Genomic DNA, 13,026 nt, shown 5'->3' with positions numbered 1-13,026 from the left:
ATAGATAGGCTGCGGACTGCATCTCAACTAGCCTAAATTGTTATAAAAAACTGGGTAGATTGTTTAACAGTTTCTTATTATAGATGCATCAGGTGGTCAAGGTGACTTCTAGACACCGAGGCGGGCCAGCAATTATCCTTGTTTCCTAGGGACCTGGCTTCTTGAAGTAACTGCAGGTACCCCAATAATTAATCACCTAGTAACATCTTCCTGTTGTCTGCCACTGTGTGAGCAGGTAATATTTGCATGTATCTGTGCAGTGGGTCCTGTAGGAAGGTACAAGGGGTTGTCATTGATGGTAAGTATGTGTCACCAAGGTTCCTGGCCTCGGTGAAGTAAGAGCCGGTATTTTCATGTGTCAGCGGCAGCTAATGCTGATTGACACTTTTGCTATTTAGTATGGCTGTAAATAGCTGATCCGGGACAGCTCTTATTGGGAGTAATCAAAGTGCTGGGTGGGTGACCTCTCCCCACGTTCCAGGCCGGGTTTTGACAGCACCTGGCTATCCTTAAAAAAGCAGCTGGGCTGAGCAGCAGGGAACGAACGCCCTGTGTGTTGTGATCTGAGCCCTGTGCTGGGCTGAAAAGCTGAGACCCATGTGTTGGGAGAGCAGGCCACCTAAAGCTTGCATTTAGATTGCTGGAGACAGAACTGCCGACAAGGTGACGTTTTTTGTTATACATGAACTTTCTACTCGGTGTGCACAAACACGAACCCTGCAAAGAGTGTTTTTTGTTTGACCTTATGTGTTAATAAATACGGACATTTGAATTACGAACTTGTACTTTGCCTATGTACTGCACCCGCTTATCCCAACTACCAGAGCGAATCCCCACAGTCGCTAAAATGAATTTTACTGGTGGGCCCTAGGCACCACAGTCCAACACTGGTGGCATAGCAAAGGTGATCATTAGTGACGAGCGAAGTTTACAAAAATTAAATTTGCCTGTTTCCCCGAATTTTACAAAGAAATTAGCTTCATGACAAATGACTCTGTCATGAAGCACACTTCTTTGTAAGTAGTTGGCGCAACAATGGGAAACGGCGATTGCGCTGCCTCCCATCATTGAACCCCTCATTGCTAATTGAGGCATCTGAGATTAAGAATAAGGGCTTTCAGGGGTTAATCAGTTAAAAAATATATATATATTTTATGCATTTGAGCGCAAAGAGGCCGCCATGACCATCTTGATTTAAGATCCCGAGCAAAATCTTGCGCGGTGTGTGATGACGTCATCACACTGGCTGGCATGGTGATATCATGTGTCACCAAGCACGAGAATTCACGCAGGATTTTCAATCAAGATGACCTCTTTGCACTCAAATAGTTGAGGTGAGTATGGGTTGTTGTTTTTTTTACCGCCATTTTAGGGAAAATTGATAAGTTACCACGAAGCACGGGGAAATTTGGCCTTGCAGCAAATTGAATTTTCCCTACATTCAGGTCGAATTCCACTTCAGATATTATGATTTGCTTAACCCTAGTGATCATCATGTAAGTGCTTAGGCTTTCTGTATAAAGTGGTGATCACCTTGCTAGGGGAAGTAGTATATCCTTTCGACTATGGACTAATATAGTAACAATTTAGCGCTCCAATCCAACTTCTAAAACGCAGACCCCAGCTGACTCCACATCCCAGCTACACACAGAAGAGGTGGCCATTCATGAGCATGGGTCAGCTCACTGAGGTCTACAGGAGTTATAGAGGGACTATAGCCAAGCCAATGACTTTCTTAGACTTCATGAGATATATACACATGTTTCTCCACCTCCTCTTAGCTAGATAGGATTGCTGAACATCCATCAAAGGATCCCTGTTTTCCTAAAAGGTAGATGTCCCATGAGCCTTACCTCTTCAGCATAGGTCATTGGTCAAGAGTTTGGTAATTTTTTTTGTATAGCATGTCAATAATTTTTTTTTTTTTAAACTGAATATCTCCGTCTCCTGTGCAATACAGGAAAGTCATATATTACAAACTGTAAGTGACATAAATGAGTATTCACCCCCTTTGTTAGGAAGCCCATAAAAAACTCTGGCGCAAACAATTACCCTCAGAAGTCACATAATTAGTGAAATGATGTCCACCTGTGTGCAATCTAAGAGTCACATGATCTGTCATTACATATACACACCTTTTTTTAAAAGCCCCAGAGGCTGCAACACCTAACCTAACACTGCCATGAAGACCAAGGGACCTCTGCAAACAAGTAAGGGACAATGTTGTTGAGAAGTACAAGTCAGGGTTAGGTTATAAAAAAAATATCCAAATCTTTGATGATCCCCAGGAACACCATCAAATCTATCATAACCAAATGAAAAGAACATGGCACAACAGCAAACCTGCCAAGAGATGGCCGCCCACCAAAACTCACGGATTGGGCAAGGAGGGCATTAATCAGAGAGGCAGCACAGAGACCTGAGGTAACCTTGGAGGAGCTGCAGAGTTCCACAACAGAGACTGGAGTATCTGTACACAGGACGACAATAAGCCGTACGCTACATAGAATTGGGTAGAGGTGGGACGACAAATCTTTCGAATCCATGAATCCCTCGAATCTTGTTGGATTCGAGGGATTCGTGGACTCGAATCCCGACCTCATTTACTAAATTTGAATCCGACGAATCAATGACAGTCGTGGACCGGTGCAGTCCCTGTATTCTTATGCACTGGCCCCACTCACTGTAGTATAATCTTATGATCTAACCTGCATTGTTAAGATATAATAATCCATCTGTATTACTTATATTACAACATTAACCACTTCAACCCCGCTAGCTAAAACCCCCTTAATGACCAGGGCCACTTTTTACACTTCTGCACTACACTACTTTCACTGTTTATCGCTCGGTCATGCAACTTACCACCCAAATGAATTTTACCTCCTTTTCTTCTCACTAATAGAGCTTTCATTTGGTGGTATTTTATTGCTGCTGACATTTTTACTTTTTTTGTTATTAATCAAAATGTAACGATTTTTTAGCAAGAAAATGACATTTTTCACTTTCAGCTGTAAAATTTTGCAAAAAAAACGACATCCATATATAAATTTTTTGCCAAATTTATTGTTCTACATGTCTTTGATAAAAAAAATGTTTTGGCAAAAAAAATAAAAAATGGTTTGGGTAAAAGTTATAGCGTTTACACACTATGGTACAAAAATTTGAATTTCCGCTTTTTGAAGCAGCTCTGACTTTCTGAGCACCTGTCATGTTTCCTGAGGTTCTACAATGCCCAAACAGTAAAAAAAAAAAAACCACAAATGACCCCATTTCGGAAAGTAGACACCCTAAGGTATTCGCTGACGGGCATAGTGAGTTCATAGAACTTTTTCTTTTTTGTCACAAGTTAGCGGAAAATTGTGATTTTTTTTTATTTTTTATTTTTTTTTCCTTACAAAGTCTCATATTCCACTAACTTGCGACAAAAAAATAAAAAATTCTAGGAACTCGCCATGCCCCTCACTGAATACCTTGGGGTGTCTTCTTTCCAAAATGGGGTCACTTGTGGCGTAGTTATACTGCCCTGGCAATTTAGGGGCCCATATGTGTGAGAAGTAGTTTGCAATCAAAATCTGTAAAAAATGACCGGTGAAATCCGAAAGGTGCACTTTGGAATGTGGGTCCCTTTGCCCACCTAGGCTGCAAAAAAGTGTCACAAATCTGGTATCGCCGTACTCAGGAGAAGTTGGGGAATGTGTTTTGGGGTGTCATTTTACAAATACCCATGCTGGGTGAGAGAAATATCTTGGCAAAAGACAACTTTTCCAATTTTTTTATACAAAGTTGGCATTTGACCAAGATATTTTTCTCACCCAGCATCGGTATATGTAAAATGACACCCCAAAACACATTCCCCAACTTATCCTGAGTACAGCGATACCAGATGTGTGACACTTTTTTGCAGCCAAGGTGGGCAAAGAGGGCACATATTCCAAAGAGCACCTTTCGGATTTCGCAGGCCATTTTTTACAGATTTTGATTCGCCGGCAGGCTGGAGATCCACTCTCTTACCTTCCGTTCCTGTGAGCGCGCGCGCCTGCGTGCGCGCGTTCACAGGAAATCTCGTATATGCGTCCACCCAGAAGAACAAGACCGCCGGCAGGACGCAATCCTGCGTACGGCGGTCCGGAACTGGTTAAGTTCCGTAGCAGAGAGGAGGGAGGAGGCAGGCCAGGAGGACGGCCGGCGCGTCACTCGATACGTCACGTGCCTGCTGAATGAAGCAGGCGACACGTAGTGAGTGACACACCGCCCGCCCGTCCTCCCGGCCAGCCTCCTCCCTCCTTCCTCCTCTCTGCTACGAAACTTAATGTTGTAATGTAAGTAATACAGATGGATTATTATATCTTAACAATGCAGGTTAGATGATAAGATTATACTACAGTGAGCGGGGCCGGTGAATTTGAATACAGGGACTGCACCGGCCCCGCTGTCATTCCTAATCCAGATGCCAGCCCCTGTATTAGGTTATTTACACTGCAGGGACACTGTTATTGGGGGGGATCTGTGGATGGCACATAGCATAACATGCTATATATGTGTCATCCACAGATCGCTCCCATCACAGTGCCATCCAGATATCCCCCATAACAGTGCCATCCAGACATCCCCCATAACAGTGCCATCCAGAGATCCCCCATAACAGTGCCATCCAGAGATGCTCCATAACAGTGCCATCCAGAGATCCCCCATAACAGTGCCATCCAGAGATGCTCCATAACAGTGCCATCCAGAGATCCCCCATAACAGTGCCATCCAGAGATCCCCATAACAGTGCCATCCAGAGATCCCCCATAACAGTGCCATCCAGAGATCCCCATAAAAGTGCCATCCAGAGATCCCCCATAACAGTGCCATCCAGAGATCCCCCATAACAGTGCCATCCAGAGATCCCCATAACAGTGCCACCCACAGATCCCCCCATAACAGTGCCATCCACAGATCCCTTCATAACAGTGCCATCCACAGACCCCCCATAGCAGTGCCATCCACAGACCCCCCCATAGCAGTGCCATCCACAGATCCCCCATAACAGTGCCATCCACAGATCCCCCATAACAGTGCCATCCACAGATTCCCCCCCCCCCCCCATAGCAGTGTCATCCACAGATCCCCCCCCATAAGTGTTTGGATCACTTTGTTTCTTACATCGTTCACACAATTCTAATGTACAGGATTCGCAGGATTTGAGATTCGAAAGATTTGAGAACCTTTTCGGATTTAAAAAAATTTGGATTCGTCCCACCTCTAGAATTGGGCTTTATGACAGAGTGGCCAAAACAAAGCCATTACTTTCAGCTAAAAACAAAAAGGCACGTTGTGAGTTTGTGAAAAGGCATGTGAGAGACTCCCAAAATGTATGGAGGAAGGTGCTCTGGTCTGATGAGACGAAAATGTAACTTTTCGGCCATCAAAGAAAATGCATTGTCTTGCGCAAACCCAACACATCACATCACCCAAAGAACAACATTCCCACAGTGAAACATGGTGGTGGCAGCATCATGCTGTGGGGATGTTTTTCAGCAGCCGGGACTGGGAAACTGGTCAGATTTGAGGGAAAGATGGATGGTGCTAAATACAGGGATATTCTTGAGCAAAACCTGTACCAGGACAATGACCCCAAACACACGGCTAAAGCAACACTTGAGTGGTTTAAGGGGAAACATGTAAATGTGTTGGAATGGCCTAGTCCAGGCATGTCAAACTCGTGGCCCTCCAGCTGTTGCAAAACTACAACTCCCATCATGCCTGGGCATACTACAGCTATCAGGGACTGATGGGAGTTTTGCAACATCTGGAGGGCCATGAGTTTGACATCCATGGCCTAGTCAAAGCCTAGATCTCAATCCAATAGAAAATTTGTGGTCAGACTTAAAGATTGCTGTTCACAAGCGCAAACCATCCAACCTGAAGGAGCTGGAGCAGTTTTACACAGAGGAATGGGCAAAATTCCAGTGGTAAGATGTGGCAAGCTCATAGAGACTTATGCAAAGCGCCTCAGAGCTGTGATTGCCACAAAAGGTGGCTTTACAAAGTATTGACTTTAGGGGGTTGAATAGTTATGCACATTGACTTTTTCTGTTATTTTGTCCTATTTGCTGTTTGCTTCACAATAAATAAATAAAAAAAACATCTTCAAAGTTGTGGGCATGTTCTGTAAATTAAATGATGCAAATCCTCAAACAATCCATGTTAATTCCAGGTTGTGAGACACCAAAATACGAAAAAAGTCAAGGGGGATGAATACTTTTGCAAGGCACTGTATAGAAGACTCTGCCCCACCAACTAAACACTTACGGACACTGGTGTGAGAAGGCCCTCCCAGTCATTTTATCTGACATAATGAGAGCTGCCCTCTCCTGCCACTGTCAGTAAGTGTACGCTTGGTGGGGAGGTCCTCATATATTGGTCCCCTGTACAATGGTCCTCCATGTATTAGTCCCCGATACTTCTACATGCACATTAAAGATGGCCTCCTTCTCTGATGACACAGCACTGCCTACTGTACTAGTTAACCTGGAGCTAGAGACAAAACTACCCTAGCACTGACTGAAGCAGCCACCAACCAACCAGTGTTAGGCTTTATTCCAACATTGTTCTCCAGGCTTATCCAATAACAGACGACAGTACAGCGTGTTACTGGTCCTTTTGTCCATGGCCACAGTGCTACACTGCTACAGCATCTTCTGGGCCTGACTGACATCCGGTAAGATCTATCCCAGCACTGCAGCCATTATGTGCCAAGGGAGGGAGCAAGGGTGCCGGGCAACAGCTGGTGTGCCAGTAAAAAATGACCTGGGTACCATCTCTTCCACTTGTGCTGCAAGTTGCACACCCTTGTCCTAGTTCATAAATGTCGATCAGCTGTTTGTAGAGACCATGGTGAACTATTGACCGGTCATATGGCCTAGGCACAGCTCAGTCCCAATCAGGTGAATGAGGCTGAGCTGCAATACCAAGAAAAGTTATAGCGCTGTGCTTGGTAAGCTGCAAGTAGGCTACGGCATTAACCAAAGCATCGCAGCCTTGTCAAAGAGCTGATCGGTTGGGGTTCCATGAGAGAGACCCCACCAATCACATATTGATGACCTATCCTGAGGATAGGCCATCGGTATTCAACACTCTGACAAACCCTCTAAGTAAAGCAAGTTAAATTCTTTGCAAAACTGTTTCCTTAAACTTTTGGACATAATAAAAAAAAAATTGAACTGCTCAAACTTTTTGGACAAGCCTAATGCAGTCTATTGGTTCATAAAGCTACAAATTGGTTTAAATATTATGCTCCAATACAAAAAGCTATCATAAAAAGTATGTTTTAAAAACTTCTTAGTCATAATGGCATTGTGTAAATACAATGCTGAAGTGAAAATGGCAAGTCATTATGGGTAATTTCCGGCTTATGTTGCGAACAAGCCATGCTCATTATTTATGCCTATATATGCAGAATTAACAAAGTAATCAGTATAAAATATTTGTTTGCAGGCACAACAAGTAGGATCGCTAAACTGATTTTTTTATTCTTTATGGACAACTTATGCAAATATGACAATCAGCCAACATTTTCACACATGCATTAGAAAACTATAGTGAATCATAATAACCCAAAATATTATAACAGAGGTTATTAAAGAGGTTGTCCAGCTTCAGATCGTTATTTAAATATATGAACCCCCACCCTGGAAAGCATACTTACTTACTCCCTGTTGCTCTGTTCTACTCCCTGGATCCACTGCTGTCTTCACTACGCTTTGGTCCCTGCATAAAGGCTTCCAGAGTGGACAGGGGTCAGGTACACCACTGCAGCCAGTTACCGACATCAAGCCCAAGCAGCATGTCACTGCGGTCATGTGCCACTTGGGGGATACGTGTCCACCTCAGTCAATCTGAAGTTCTAGAAGTTTACACGTGAAGACCGAAGAGCAGTGAAAACAGCAGTGGACCCCGGGAGCCAGAACTGAGTGTCAGAGAGCAGGTAAGTATACTTTCATGGACAGCTTCCACAGGTGTTTAAAAATGACCTAAAGCTGGACAGCCCCTTTAATTATATACGGTAAATTTATACAGTACAGACCAAAAGTTTGGACATACCTTCTCATATAAAGAGTTTTCTTTATTTTCATTACTATGAAAATTGTAGATTCACACTGAAGGCATCAAAACTATGAATTAACACATGTGGAATTATATACATAACAAAAAAGTGTAAAACAACTGAAAATATGTCATATTCTAGGTTCTTCAAAGTAGCCACCTTTTGCTTTGATTACTGCTTTGCACACTCTTGGCATTCTCTTGATGAGCTTCAAGAGGTAGTCACCTGAAATGGTTTTCACTTCACAGGTGTGCCCTGTCAGGTTTAATAAGTGGGATTTCTTGCCTTATAAATGGGGTTGGGACCATCAGTTGCGTTGTGGAGAAGTCAGGTGGATACACAGCTGATAGTCCTACTGAATAGACGGTTAGATTTTGTATTATGGCAAGAAAAAAGCAGCTAAGTAAAGAAAAACGAGTGGCCATCATTACTTTAAAAAATGAAGGTCAGTCAGTCTGAAAAATTGGGAAAACTTTGAAAGTGTTCCCAAGTGCAGTCACAAAAACCATCAAGCGCTACAAAGAAACTGGCTCACATGCGGATCGCCCCAGGAAAGGAAGACCAATAATCACCTCTGCTGTGGAGGATAAGTTCATCCGAGTCACCAGCCTCAGAAATCGCAGGTTAACAGCAGCTCAGATTACAGACCAGGTCAATGCCACACAGAGTTCTAGCAGCAGACACATCTCTAGAACAACTGTTAAGAGGAGACTGTGTGAATCAGGCCTTCATGGTAGAATATCTGCTAGGAAACCACTGCTAAGGAAAGGCTACAAGCAGAAGATACTTGTTTGGGCTAAAGAACACAAGGAATGGACATTAGACCAGTGGAAATCTGTGCTTTGGTCTGATGAGTCCACATTTGAGATCTTTGGTTCCAACCACCGTGTCTTTGTGCGACGCAGAAAAGGTGAACGGATGGACTCTACATGCCTGGTTCCCACCATGAAGCATGTAGGAGGAGGTGTGATGGTGTGGGGGTGCTTTGCTGGTGACACTGTTGGGGATTTATTCAAAATTGAAGGCATACTGAACCAGCATGGCTACCACAGCATCTTGCAGCGGCATGCTTTTCCATCCGGTTTGCGTTTAGTTGGACCATCATTTATTTTTCAACAGGACAATGACCCCAAACACACCTCCAGGCTGTGTAAGGGCTATTTGACCATGAAGGAGAGTGATGGGGTGCTGTGCCAGATGGCCTGGCCTCCACAGTCACCGGACCTGAACCCAATCGAGATGGTTTGGGGTGAGCTGGACCGCAGAGTGAAGGCAAAAGGGCCAACAAGTGCTAAGCATCTCTGGGAACTCCTTCAAGACTGTTGGAAGACCATTTCAGGTGACTACCTCTTGAAGCTCATCAAGAGAATGCCAAGAGTGTGCAAAGCAGTAATCAAAGCAAAAGGTGGCTACTTTGAAGAACCTAGAATATGACATATTTTCAATTGTTTCGCACTTTTTTGTTATGTATATAATTCCACATGTGTTAATTCATAGTTTTGATGCCTTCAGTGTGAATCTACAATTTTCATAGTCATGAAAATAAAGAAAACCCTTGTAATGAGAAGGTGTGTCCAAACTTTTGGTCTGTACTGTATATATGAAATTACTGTGAGCTGTAAAATTATGGTAATTATATTAACAATAATCTGTTTAAGCTCATTCAGCTGTAAAAAAGAAAATCATGGGTACCTCACATTTTTTTGTACTGTTCAGGAGCTTACAGACAGTTGTCAATTGTGGTGACAAGGGGTGAAGATGTAGCAGTTGTCACATAAGAGGGTGCAAAGCACCAGAGAAACAGGCAATGCTCACAGAAAGAACCAGGCAGAGGTCAAACATGCAGAGTACAAACAATTCCAAGCCAAACACAAAGTATAGGCACAAAGCAGAAGTAGGGGCACTGACAGAGTTCAGGAACCCAGGCATAAGAACAAAAGCCGGCACACAGACAGACAAACAGAACCTGAGCAACAGAGCAGAGGTCAGCGTATATAGAAAGATATATAAAGTATAGTATAGTCCGAGCACTCACATACGGGCATATGGAACGAAAATCATTAATAAAAACACTTAATAAACATCAGAATACAATACAATAAAAATAAAAACCTGGATAATGGAACTCCCGTTGGGTGTGTACTCTATATAAAGTGCTTGTGCTTGGGAGTAGGGATGAGCGAACTCGAACTGTATAGTTCGGGTTCGTACCGAATTTTGGGGTGTCCGTGACACGGACCCGAACCCGGACATTTTCGTGACGCTTTTGTGACGCTTTCTTGGCGCTTTTTGAAAGGCTGCAAAGCAGCCAATCAACAAGCGTCATACTACTTGCCCCAAGAGGCCGTCACAGCCATGCCTACTATTGGCATGGCTGTGATTGGCCAGAGCACCATGTGACCCAGCCTCTATTTAAGCTGGAGTCACATAGCGCCGCCCGTCACTCTGCTCTGATTAGCGTAGGGAGAGGTTGCGGATACGACAGTAGGGCGAGATTAGGCAGATTAACTCCTCCAAAGGACTTCACTTGATTAATCGATCGATCTGCAGCTGTGCATCATTGAGCTGCTGAAATTCAAATGCTCACTCACTGTTTTTAGGCTGCCCAGACCGTTTGTCAGTCACTTTTTTCTGGGGTGATCGGCGGCCATTTTGTGTCTTGTGCGGTGCTGCGACCAAGTGCATCCAAGCTGCGACCAAGTGCATTTAACCCTCAATGGTGTGGTTGTTTTTTGGCTAAAGCCTACATCAGGGTGAAGCTGTCACACCAAGTGCATTTAACCAGCAATAGTCTGTTTATTTTTTGGCCATATACTACATCAGGGGCAAGCTGCGCCCGTCACCAAGTGCATTTAACCCTCAGTAGTGTGGTTCGTCAAGCTGTGACACCAAGTGCATTTAACCAGCAATAGTCTGTTCATTTTTTGGCCATATACTACATCAGGGGCAAGCTGCGCCCGTCACCAAGTGCATTTAACCCTCAGTAGTGTGGTTGGTCAAGCTATCACACCAAGTGCATTTAACCAGCAATAGTCTGTTCATTTTTTGGCCATATACTAAATCAGGGGCAAGCTGCGCCCGTCACCAAGTGCATTTAACCAGCAATAGTCTGTTCATTTTTTGGCCATATACTACATCAGGGGCAAGCTGCGCCCGTCACCAAGTGCATTTAACCCTCAGTAGTGTGGTTCGTCAAGCTGTGACACCAAGTGCATTTAACCAGCAATAGTCTGTTCATTTTTTGGCCATATACTAAATCAGGGGCAAGCTGCGCCCGTCACCAAGTGCATTTAACCAGCAATAGTCTGTTCATTTTTTGGCCATATACTACATCAGGGGCAAGCTGCGCCCGTCACCAAGTGCATTTAACCAGCAATAGTGTGGTTATTTTTTGGCGATATCCCAGTCTAATTCTGTCACTAAACCCATACCTGTCACCCAGCGCCTAAATACTAGGCCTCAAATTTATATCCCGCTAAATCTCTCGTTACCGCTGTCCTGTTGTGGCTGGGAAAGTTATTTAGTGTCCGTCAAAGCACATTTTTTGTTCTGGGTTGAAATACAATTCCCAATTTAGCAATTTCATAATTTAGTGGTTTCTGCTGTATCAGAGCTATTTGAAATCTATCCCTAAAAGGGTAGATCATATTGAAGGTGCACATAGGGTCATTCAGAATAACTTCACACACCCGCTACTGTGCATTTCCAAGTCTAATTCTGTCACTAAACCTATACCTGTCACCCAGCGCCTAAATACTAGGCCTCAAATTTATATCCCGCTAAATCTCTCGTTACCGCTGTCCTGTTGTGGCTGGGAAAGTTATTTAGTGTCCGTCAAAGCACATTTTTTGTTCTGGGTTGAAATACAATTCCCAATTTAGCAATTTAAAAATTTAGTGGTTTCTGCTGTATCAGAGCTATTTGAAATCTATCCCTAAAAGGGTAGATCATATTGAAGGTGCACATAGGGTCATTCAGAATAACTTCACACACCCGCTACTGTGCATTTCCAAGTCTAATTCTGTCACTAAACCCATACCTGTCACCCAGCGCCTAAATACTAGGCCTCAAATTTATATCCCGCTAAATCTCTCATTACCGCTGTCCTGTTGTGGCTGGGAAAGTTATTTAGTGTCCGTCAAAGCACATTTTTTGTTCTGGGTTGAAAAACAATTCCCAATTTAGCAATTTAAAAATTTAGTGGTTTCTGCTGTATCAGAGCTATTTGAAATCTATCCCTAAAAGGGTAGATCATATTGAAGGTGCACATAGGGTCATTCAGAATAACTTCACACACCCGCTACTGTGCATTTCCAAGTCTAATTCTGTCACTAAACCCATACCTGTCACCCAGCGCCTAAATACTAGGCCTCAAATTTATATCCCGCTAAATCTCTCGTTACCGCTGTCCTGTTGTGGCTGGGAAAGTTATTCAGTGTCCGTCAAAGCACATTTTTTGTTCTGGGTTGAAATACAATTCCCAATTTAGCAATTTCATAATTTAGTGGTTTCTGCTATATCAGAGCTATTTGAAATCTATCCCTAAAAGGGTATATAATATTCAAGGTGCACATAGGGTCATTCAGAATAACTTCACACACCCGCTACTGTGCATTTCCAAGTCTAATTCTGTCAGTAAATCCATACCGGTCACCCAGCGCCTAAATACTAGGCCTCAAATTTATATCCCGCTGAATTTGAATACAATACATTGGGCCAAATAATATTTTTGTTGTTGTGGTGAACCATAACAATGAGAAAAACATCTAGTAAGGGACGCGGACGTGGACATGGTCGTGGTGGTGTTAGTGGACCCTCTGGTGCTGGGAGAGGACGTGGCCGTTCTGCCACATCCACACGTCCTAGTGTACCAACTACCTCAGGTCCCAGTAGCCGCCAGAATTTACAGCGATATATGGTGGGGCCCAATG

This window comes from Bufo gargarizans, chromosome 6 (genome assembly GCF_014858855.1).
Source record: "Bufo gargarizans isolate SCDJY-AF-19 chromosome 6, ASM1485885v1, whole genome shotgun sequence".
NCBI lineage: Eukaryota > Metazoa > Chordata > Amphibia > Anura > Bufonidae > Bufo > Bufo gargarizans.
This window is presented reverse-complemented; position numbering follows the sequence as displayed.